We start from the raw sequence: 10458 nt of genomic DNA on the forward strand, positions 1-10458 counted from the left end.
AAACAAGTAAATTGTGTTTTATTACATTTACAGTGATGTTATGTTATTTTACATTTGACGTGTCAGATCACAGTGTTACTTATGTAAATGTAATGATATTCTAGAAAAACAGTACACAACTGTAAAATACACAGTAAAATAATTTGACTTTACTATTTTTTGGAACAGTGTATCTAAACTTACCATCCATACTGATGATGTTATTAGCACGCTCACCCATAAGAAGCATTGAAAAATTAATGTTGAGTAGTGTTGTAGGCTTAGCTGTAACAGCAACTAGTGGGTAGTTACTTTAGAGGTGTGACAGCAGTAGAGCAAATTAAGAGAGCATGGTTTTATTGACTGTTTTTCCCCATCAAATAGGTTTTATTTTGCTTTCTATTTTATTGCTCCATTTCACTTGAGCATCTAGGCCATTTTACTAAAGGGCAGAAAACAGACTGAAAGATGAAAATGTGATGCCAAGATATGCGGTTTCCAGTATTTCTAGAAACAAAATATTTTAAAGCTCCATTGAGCTTCTGATGAGCCATTTCTAAAAACCCAGTGGGAGCATTTTTCTTAGTGCGCGTGCAATAAATTTGACATAAGTGCTCCATTCTGCGCAGGGGGAAATGACAGTGAGGAAGATAACGGCATTTGCATGTTGTGGCATTTACATCTGGTGATAAATATACTTTTAATATGCTTTGTGGCTGCCTACCATTTCTCCCAATTAGATTAACTACACTGAAGGATCTTTGGGGGAGATACTGGAGATGGACTCTGCGGTGTGTCTGCAATCCCCCTCTGTTACCTACAGAAGATGAATGGTTTGCATGTTACAGCTAAACACCTCTCAGTTACAGCTCAGTACACATACAGATAATGATACAAGGGAAGCACATCGCTATTCTGTTTCATCTTCATACATTTCCACTTTGCCACGAGAACCACAGCGGGCTGAAAATACAACTAAGTGACATAAAATCTCTGAGCTGTATGTGGAAATTTAATGAGAGGATATATCTTAAGATTTGATACCAGGAGCCTTTGAATCTGAAACTATGACACTGCAGAAAAGGTACGTAGAGTCACTTTTAGAAGAAAAATCTGGTCTAACGTTGTAGTGAAATGAACAGAGTTATTTATTTCACCTGTGACTGGTTTTATTACTTAAACTAAGTGTTTCTTCTTGGGGTTCATCAAGATGGCAACCACAACAAAATATCACCATCTTGGTATTGATACAATTAACATTTATGAATGTTAAAAAAAATGTTAAAAGTCCAACAAGGCTGTCCCAGCAAACATGTCCATGCATGGAAACCCACACTTTTATGCCGTGTGGGTCCCAAACGGCACATATATATATATATATATATATATATATATATATATCTTTTTTATATATATATATATATATATATATATAAAACATATATCATACAGGAAATGTAACTATTGTAAGATGAAACTACAGAAAATGCTTTATTACACTGTGAGAAATGTGAGTCTGAGAGAAATCGAATGATTCACAAGCTCAGTAAAATGGAAGTTAAACTGGATCTTATTGATATATTGTGCAAACAAACTCAGAAGTGAAAGTTATCAGGCCATATTGCATTTTCTAAGACAGACTAACTTATTTGATAGGATTGGAGGGGAACCACTGTGAACCTGTCTCTTGTTAGAGTGGGCAGCCCACAGTCAGGCCATACTAAGGACTGCCTCATTTGGGCCCATGTGTCCTTTGTTTCACACTGGTACTGGGGACCACAGTGGGCTGTCCACACTATGCATCTGCCCACAGTGGCTTCAGATGGGCCTCAAGGGGGGTATGCGTCCTGGGATGATAGTAACTTTTTCTGTATATGTTTGGTAGCAGTCTGCATCACTGTGCTATTAAGGCCAAATGTAAAATTAAAAAATAAAATAAAGATATTAAGTTCAGTAAAGAGAAAATGCAATTTGGGTGTCAACCAGTTTCCATATTGGATTTGGGAGACAAACAGCATTTTTAATTTTAAGATTAGACTTAAAACTTTCCTTTTTGCTAAAGCATATAGTTAAAGTGACCCTGAATCCTCCCTTAGTTACACTGAAATGGTCTAGGCTGCTGGGTCATTCCCATGATGCATTGAGTGTTTCTTCATCAGTCACCTTACTCACTATGTGTCTATACACCTCTCTGCATTTAATCATGACTTACTATTAATCTCTGGCTCTCTTCCACAGCATGTCTTTTGTCCCGCCCGTCTTATTCCCTTATCGTGGCAGATGCTCACCCCTCCCTGAGCCTAGTTCTGCTGAAGGTTTCTTCCTGTTAAAAGGGATTTTTTCCTTCCCACTGTTACCAAAGCCCTTGCTCATAGCTCATACGATTATTGGGGTTTTCTGTTTTCTTTGTATTATTGTAGGGTCTTCACCTTACAAAGCACCTTGAGACAACTGTTGCTGTGATTTGGCGCTGTGTAAATAAAATTGAAATGAACTGAATGGAAGTGAATTGAATATTTGGTCATTGCAAGGCCCCTTTGAAATACAAATAGTCATGTATTATAAAGGTGGGTACTATAAAGTGTCCACTCACTGGACACTTTATAGTACTGCCATAATTTTTTATAGCACAGATTCAACAATGTGCTTGGAACAGTTATATTCTCAGATATTTGGACAGCTGAGCCAGGACAATCTGTGGTTAAATGTTGTTTAGGCCAAACTCTGATCCTACCATCAAAATGTAGCACTGAGACTTAAACTCATACAAGATTTAGTAAAAATAGTGAATATATACACCTGTGATATCATTTCGAAAATTCTACACTTCCTTCTCTAGTAATTGCATTCACAAACGTAAGCGTGCTCAATGGCTGCCCGGTGGGGTTACAGCAATACCCCATCAGCCTTTTACATTAGAGGAGTAAAAACAGCTCAACCAAATAAGCCATTTGTTTCTGTTTGAATCTTATCAGCTAATGTTCGTAAAGCAATCTACCTCAGCAGAAGAAATCATGATCAAATAGACCCAAGTTCTGCTATTAAGAAAATATACTCCACTCTTAGCAAGGTTTTAAAGCTATAAGCACCCTGATATTTTTTTATTCAACTGTATTTCACTTTAAGGACTGAGTTACAAAGAAAAACGATATATATCTTCTCTTTAGTGCTGTTATCATTCTATTCATTTTTTTCCCAGAAATATTTTCGCTTTCATAACTCTTGAAATACTAAATATTTAAAACGTCACATTTGCCATCGAGCCAGGCGTGAGACTGAAAGATCAGCTCAATCTAGCACGATTACAACTGGTCCCAGACACTACCTGACTGAGGCAGAGGGGAGAAAAGACGAGGGGGGATAGACACTCAGGAGAAGAGAGCGAGCACAGTGATAAGTGAGCTGGAGCATGTGGTAGTAGTGCACTAATCACAGTCTCCGGCTGAAGAAACACACAGGCGCCTCACAGGTTATTGAGAGATAATAGGATTCTCAAGGCTGCAGACACACAGCTAAAGACAGAGATGAAATTTGAAAATAAATAATGCAAAGTCATCCTGCTCTCTCCTCCTCTGTGTGTGTGTGTGTGTGTGTGTGTGTGTGTGTGTGTGTGTGTGTGATGTCTGTGCATATTGTGACTTCAGAGTAACTGTTCAGTGCAATGAAAAATGAGGAAATAAGGCAGCAGTCAATATAGGAACAGAAACAACCCCAGCTTTCAGAGTTTGAGTAATGATTTGAAATTCCTAGCCACAGAATGGCAAACTAAAAATTCTGTGACACACCAGCGGCTCTCGTGAGTATTACCTTTAGATTTGGCACTTGTGGGAAATGGGAAAACTTTTGTAAATATGTGCATGAAAGTTAAATAGGCTTGATGTGAAGATGTGTGCTTCACTTTTATTCCAATACCGTAACACCGCCTTAATTAAAAGATTCTTTTCTGGATCCTCACACGTGTACATTTAGCACTCTGTCCACAGTGTAGATGGCACAGCTTAGCTATGCAATAAACACTGTTTCAGCTGATGCCACAGCCCCCTCTACAGCCATTTCATAGCTGCAGGGTTGTCATCACTGTGATTGATCAAGGTCTTGAACAGCTGCTGGGCGCTGCTGTAAAATCACCCACTGTGGTAGGGCTTTAAGATCCAATTTTTGTATTTACTTTGAGCACTTTCTCCATGAACACCGTCTTACTTCCTGAAAATGACTGTAAGTCAAAGATAATTCACCAATTCAACTGGCACAGCTCTGTGATGGAGCATGGCAGGCAGACCGTCAGCTCTGGCCCGTCTTTAAATGAACTCCAAAGTGAATCTGTTAAACAGTAATAGTACGAGTGATAAGTCGCCTTGAGTGAATGTGATGATATTCCCGCGTGACATTAACATGCAAGGCGAGCTGGTTACGAAAGCTGGTCTGTGTTCCTGACCTGTGACACACTCCTCTTCCACACATTCAGTTTCACCAGCAGCACACCCTGTGAAGCTGTCACTCATTCCCTGCCACAGTGACCTCTGTCAGGCCACTGTCACTTTTGGGGGACAGGGTTTTCATGCCGTCCACACACGAATTGTTTATTTATTTGTTAGTGTCTCTGTTTGCTGTTGTCTGTCTTCATTGTGCTTGTCTCAAGCGCTCCTAACACGCCCTTGGTGTCAGAGTCAGACGTCTTGTATTTTTACTCGCCACCTCTGGCTGCTTTCTTCTCGACTATCCATTGGCAGTGAGGTGTTGGACTTCACCTGTCAACAGACCCACTCTCTCCTTTCTGGAACTTTCTGGAAACTTTTTCACTGGCTCCCCTTTTCTAGATTAATACACGCTTCATCCTAGGGCTGATCGATATAACAATATATATCGGATGACGATATAAAAACGTCTATCGTTTCATTTTACGCTATCGTTTGTTTCGTGGTGTCGCAAAATAAACTGTTTACGGCAATATTTTTTCATCGTTTTGATGGTCACTGTAGTGGCTATATTAATTTCTTAAAGTTCTCTCATTCTCTTATATTTAATATAACCACACTACAGACGAACAAGCGCCTGTTTTTATGCGTTGTGGTTAGCAACAACGTAACACCATCGCGTGTCTGCTTGTTTATGTTCCATATAAACCTTTCACAATAAAGCTCAAGATCCTGTTGAGACTTTTCACAATAAACTGAATCACGTGAAAGAGCAGATTATTTACGGATGAGAAGTAAAAAAGAGCCGCCAGGTGCTAAAAAATAGACCTTAGACTCAAACGTTAGAACAGGCTTTTCCCCGCAGTACGCCGTGTAATAAATATTCACAAAGAAAACGGCGGCTGTTACAACTTGTGTCTAAAAATGTATAGTTTCATGCATCGGTTAAAACACTCGACTGCAGCTACATGACGCGCAGCTGGAAACACTTCACGCAAGTCGAGCTGCCCGAGATTCACAGAATTTACAGAAAATGTTACATTTTTGTGATTTATATCGTTATCGGACGACAGAATTCTTATATCGGGATATGAGATTTTGGTCATATCGCACAGCCCTACTTCATCCTAAAAGAAATGGTACATATTTATACAGCTTTTCAAAGTCTCTAAGAGAAGAGCACCATTCACCGTGTGGCATATATCTTCCTGTTGTCCTATCATTTTTTATTAACCTTTAAGATATGTTCAGAAAACGATATTAGCTCCCGAGGTAGATATTTTGATATTTTGGTTTCACATGGGTACTGTAGCTAAAATTACACAAATCAGAAGCTGTAAGCCCACTGGAGCCTCTAAAATGTTCAGTGGAGTATCTCAGCATCTTGAACTGGTCACTCAGCTGACCTTTCAAGTGAAATATGTTCAGACCTCAGTCTTCTGCTTCTTTCCTCCAACGCTGTCTGTGCCAAGTCAAGTGTCAAGCCAGTTACTCAACCAGCATTTTTAATCGCCTTATCCCTATCCCTTTTGTTAACTGAAGCTGGAGTTTTGATACCAATGCTGCTTGTTCTCCCTGTGCGTACATGGTTTCTCTTTGGTTATTCTGGCTTCTTTCTACAGTTCAGAAACATAGGTGTTGTGTTAATTAATGATTCTAAATCAGCTGTAGGTTTGAGTGTGACTGTGACTGTTTGTCTGTCTCTATGTGTTAACCCTGACTGGCGGCCTGTACAGGTTACAGCCCAACTTTTGCCCAGTGACAGCTAGGATAAGCTCCAGCCCCTCAGGCTATGCTGAACTGGATAAGCATTTAAGATAACAGAGTGACAGATAGGAAATAATCTGGTCATTATTTCTGAAGTTGACAGCATGTTTTCCCACAATCTGGTCATTAACTTATGAACAACAGCCTAGATCTGTACCCCTGTCTGCTTAACTCCTATGTATTGACACCATTTCCTAATGACAGCAACTGTCTTATTCTGCATTATCATTTATGAAGAAAAAATGCTTTAGTATTGGTGCATATTGGACAACATAAGGCCGATACCAGTTATATGTTATAGATCACTGTCAGCTTCTACTTCTGCTACTTCTCTGATTCCTCAAAGACAAAACATTTAAAAGCTTATTCCTCAAATGTTACAATCTTAACTCCTGATTAAATCAACCATGACCTATTCAGGGTTCTGGTGCTGACTGTTTTATGTCATTAAAGGCACCCAATAAATGTAAACACTTCATTAATAACAAAAAATTGAGATTTTTTTCTGTTACCATGACAAATAATTAGAAAACATAGGTAATGGCTTACTAAGATGTAATGATCTAAAATTCAATCTGAACAATGTATTGTTGTCCCCACATCCACTGCCAAGTCCTCCCTATGCAGACTGTCACACAATAATAACATGGGCATTATCACTTAGATGTAAAAGTGTGTGATTTGGGCTTCCTTGTTGAGATGCCTGACTAAAAAATCTCAAATAAAGAAACTAATATTTGCACTATTTTGCAAATTACTTTGAAGAGGGTGTCATTCAACCAGAAAACAAAGCACTGTGAATGTTAGATTTTCAGAAAGATGACTCAAAAGGAATCTTAATGTTGCTTTTTCACAGGTTTTTAAAATAACGGTGAAATACGAGTGCTTCATTTTAAAGTCACTGCTTTGTTTAGCGTGCCTGAGGAAATCAGAGCCGACAGTTAGACATGTCTGTTTTATATATTTATGCTCATTTGTAGCAGATTCTTTTTTTACTCTTGTTTCACCGCTCAGTAGGTCCAAAGAAATACACGTGATGATCTAAATACAGATCACATCCTGCTGGATGATATCACGGTCAGCCTAACACTTGATAAATCACCCTGCTGAAAGAAATTTGCGTCAATGAAAACCCATTATTGAAAATTTGGATCTCAGGAGATAGCAGGTGAAGCAATTTAAGTGAATGTGAATGTGAGCAGTATTTGTCTAGGGGCTCTGTGTGCAGTATTCATGATGGTATATTGCAGTATACATGATCTGAGTGTGTGTGTTTGTTTTCCTTTACCATAAATGTTGACTTCCAAACAGACACCAAGTCGACTCATGAAAAAGACTCTCCTGATCTGCACACTGAAGACACACAACAGGAGCTGGGTTCTGTTTTACAAAACAAAGTAAACTCAGTCTAGCTTTACTGAACTTAATCATCCTGAATAATCAGTGTTATAACTGGTTATTAATTGGCTGTGGTAAAACAAACTTTGTATAACATATAATAATCAAAAATCTCAGACTGAACAATAAGCCATAGTGTTACAGATTGTATATACTTCCTTAGTTTATACCCAGCCTTTTGTCCTTTTACTTATTGTGAAAGCATACTGGATTACTGCACTTCTTCCTTCTGCTCCACACCCTTATTTTTCTTATGCTGACTCATTGGCTGCCTTGGGGAGTTTCCCTTTAGTAACTGTCAACTTGAGAATAAAAAGTCATCTATACATGAAATATATTTTGCGTAAATGGCAGCAAAATATATAAATTTACACTTTGGTTTATGTCTTTTTCATTTAATTTAACTGGTTTTATGTTTTACTGTCCTGTGGTATGACCTTTTCAAAGCAGACTTTAATACTTTAATAATAGTAAAATAAACCTGATAGGGGTTTCTCATCTCTGCAGCCAAATACAGATAGACAATCAGGACAACACACAGCAATGCATCAAGTTTCTTAACAAGAAGAAGAAGTTCATTGTGACTATATACAACCCTAAACCGAACCAGGCTGGAGCAAACACAGTGCAGAGGGTAATGAGTCTTATTATTTTCTCCCAACGCACAGGGTGTACACTTAACCTATCACCTCCTCCTGAGGTACGTAATGCAGCCCAGAATTCTAATGCTGTGATTTCCCACCTCTAAAAGTTTTTCGTGTCAAGTGTTTGTGGAGGATGAATGAGAGTGAATGAAAAGAAAGGACGCTGTGTTTTATTCCACGTCTAAGAGGAATAAGAGGAGAATATTTTAAATGCCGCTACACCTGCAGCATTCACTCCATCTTCTTTAATTGTTTCACATCTGCACTCACGAGGACACCACATTCACTGAACACGTTCTGTGGAATCACAAGACTTTCACTGATCGAAGCACATGCCACCCTTTTAAACTGCTTAAAAACCAACTATGTACACTCTTGGGCAATTAATTGGTTCCTTCAGACTTGTAGTTGCCCTCTCAGCATTATACGAGGGAGGGAACTACATGACAGGTGTAAGGAGGTGCCTATACAGATCAGACATGTCCTAATTGTACTACTGTCACTTTATGTGTCAGTTTGAAGCAGCGCAGTAAGAACACACTATCAGACAGAGACTGGTCCTTATGGGAAATTATCCTTCCTTCTTTACACTGCTCATGGAAAGAAGCTTCAGTGGTGGGCTTGTACATTCTGTGAACACTTTTAAAACCTTTTAACCCAATCATTAACCTCATTTTGTTACTGAACTAACAATATCATTATTTCAGCGTCACAGAGATATGTAACTGAGACTGATAAAAATTAAAAAATTAAGTTAGACTTTCAGTAAAACTCATTAAAACAGTGGAAAGAATGATTTTAAAATTGATTTGCTATTTTTAACCATGTGACTTCAAACCTGCTTGAAGTATTGGACGTGACAGCACACTGAAAGCAGGCAATTACAGCGTTACACACTCAATTCAATTCATGCTGACATTCATCACAGACAGAGTGAGACTGGAGAGGAGTTCATCCAGATGATGGAATGATATGACTCTACATAATGGACACAGGCAGTTTTATACAGGTAGTTTAATGAGATCTGGAATGTAGTCCAAGACAAGTCTCATAAAAAACGGCAGCACAAGCACAAAATTTACCTGACAATAACTATTTTCTTGAAGAAATACATAGTTTCATAAACAATCCAGAGTTATTGCTGTCAGCAATTTACTTAAAAACATCTTTGAAGTCAAGCCCTCATAACCAAGACCAGCTATTATAAAAGCACCCAACTGTATTTGCCTGTCAGCTATATGAATGATATGAATTTCAAGCACTGCAGATATTATTTTGTACAGAAAGAGACTTTGGAAGCAAATGTCTGCAGCTGTTTTCAAACACTTGCAAATGACACCTGACTGTGAGAAAAGGGCTGATGTTGCATTTGCATGAAATGACCCATTAATATGTAAAGTTCACCTGTGGGTTTTTCACCTGTGGAAATGCTCTAAGTATAGCCAGCTCTGGTCCAGTTAATACAATCAGAAAAAAGTGGACTATTTTCACTGTTTGAATGTGATTTGAAATGTGAAGCAATGAGTGAAAACCACCTATAGCTTTAGTGGACCTTAGATAAGATCACACACTAAAGCAACTAATGAGCTATAGCTACATATATGATAGTGCCAGGCAGAGTGGAACAATCAGGTTTGGGTAACATTTAATTCTGTTGAAAGAGAAGGGAAAAACATATCTAGAGGTTATTAAACAATAAAACTGCTTCAGAAGACTTCACATTCTGCCTGTTCTGGTTGCTTAGTGAGTCAACATCCCACTCAGCCATGTAAAACTTGTTAGACCCACCTCTGATACATTCAGCACTGCTGCTTCGTGACCAGAAACCACATTAGGCTATACAGTATGTGCTCAGAAGAACCAGATGGGGTGATCCCACCCTCCTGAGCCCCATGACCTAAGGGTATTTAAGAAAAGCATGAATAGCCCACATCATGCTACAGCCCTCGTTGGCACACCATGGGAGATGTCCACATTTTATGATAAGATAGTGACCGTTTATGTAATCATCTAAGAGAAGCAGTAAAAACAGTACATACTAAAATAAAATGAAAAAAGCACGGAATACACACAGAGACATATATATATTATAAACTAGTGCACTCAAATGAATTTTGCAACTTTTAAAAATAAAGTTGTTCTTTTTTTCATATATTCATCACATAAATCTCACATAAATCCTGCCTTCTGTCAGTCTGTCATTGTTTGTTTGTTGTTGTTGTTGCTTTTGTTTACATTTCACACACACACACACA

General features: G+C 38.4%; 1 protein-coding gene across 1 annotated transcript in view; it reads left to right on the top strand.

The window, feature by feature from the left end:
- Positions 1 to 3730: 3730 nt before the first annotated feature.
- trh (thyrotropin-releasing hormone) overlaps positions 3731 to 10458 on the top strand; it is a 9355-nt gene continuing 2627 nt past the window's right edge. Inside the window, exon 1 of the mRNA XM_005749098.1 lies at positions 3731 to 3775. The gene's annotated coding sequence lies outside the window, so the exon portion shown is untranslated. The remainder of the gene's footprint in view (positions 3776 to 10458) is intronic.

Source organism: Pundamilia nyererei, unplaced genomic scaffold (genome assembly GCF_000239375.1).
Source record: "Pundamilia nyererei isolate P.nyererei 1_Seehausen unplaced genomic scaffold, PunNye1.0 scaffold00236, whole genome shotgun sequence".
Taxonomy (NCBI): Eukaryota; Metazoa; Chordata; class Actinopteri; order Cichliformes; family Cichlidae; genus Pundamilia; species Pundamilia nyererei.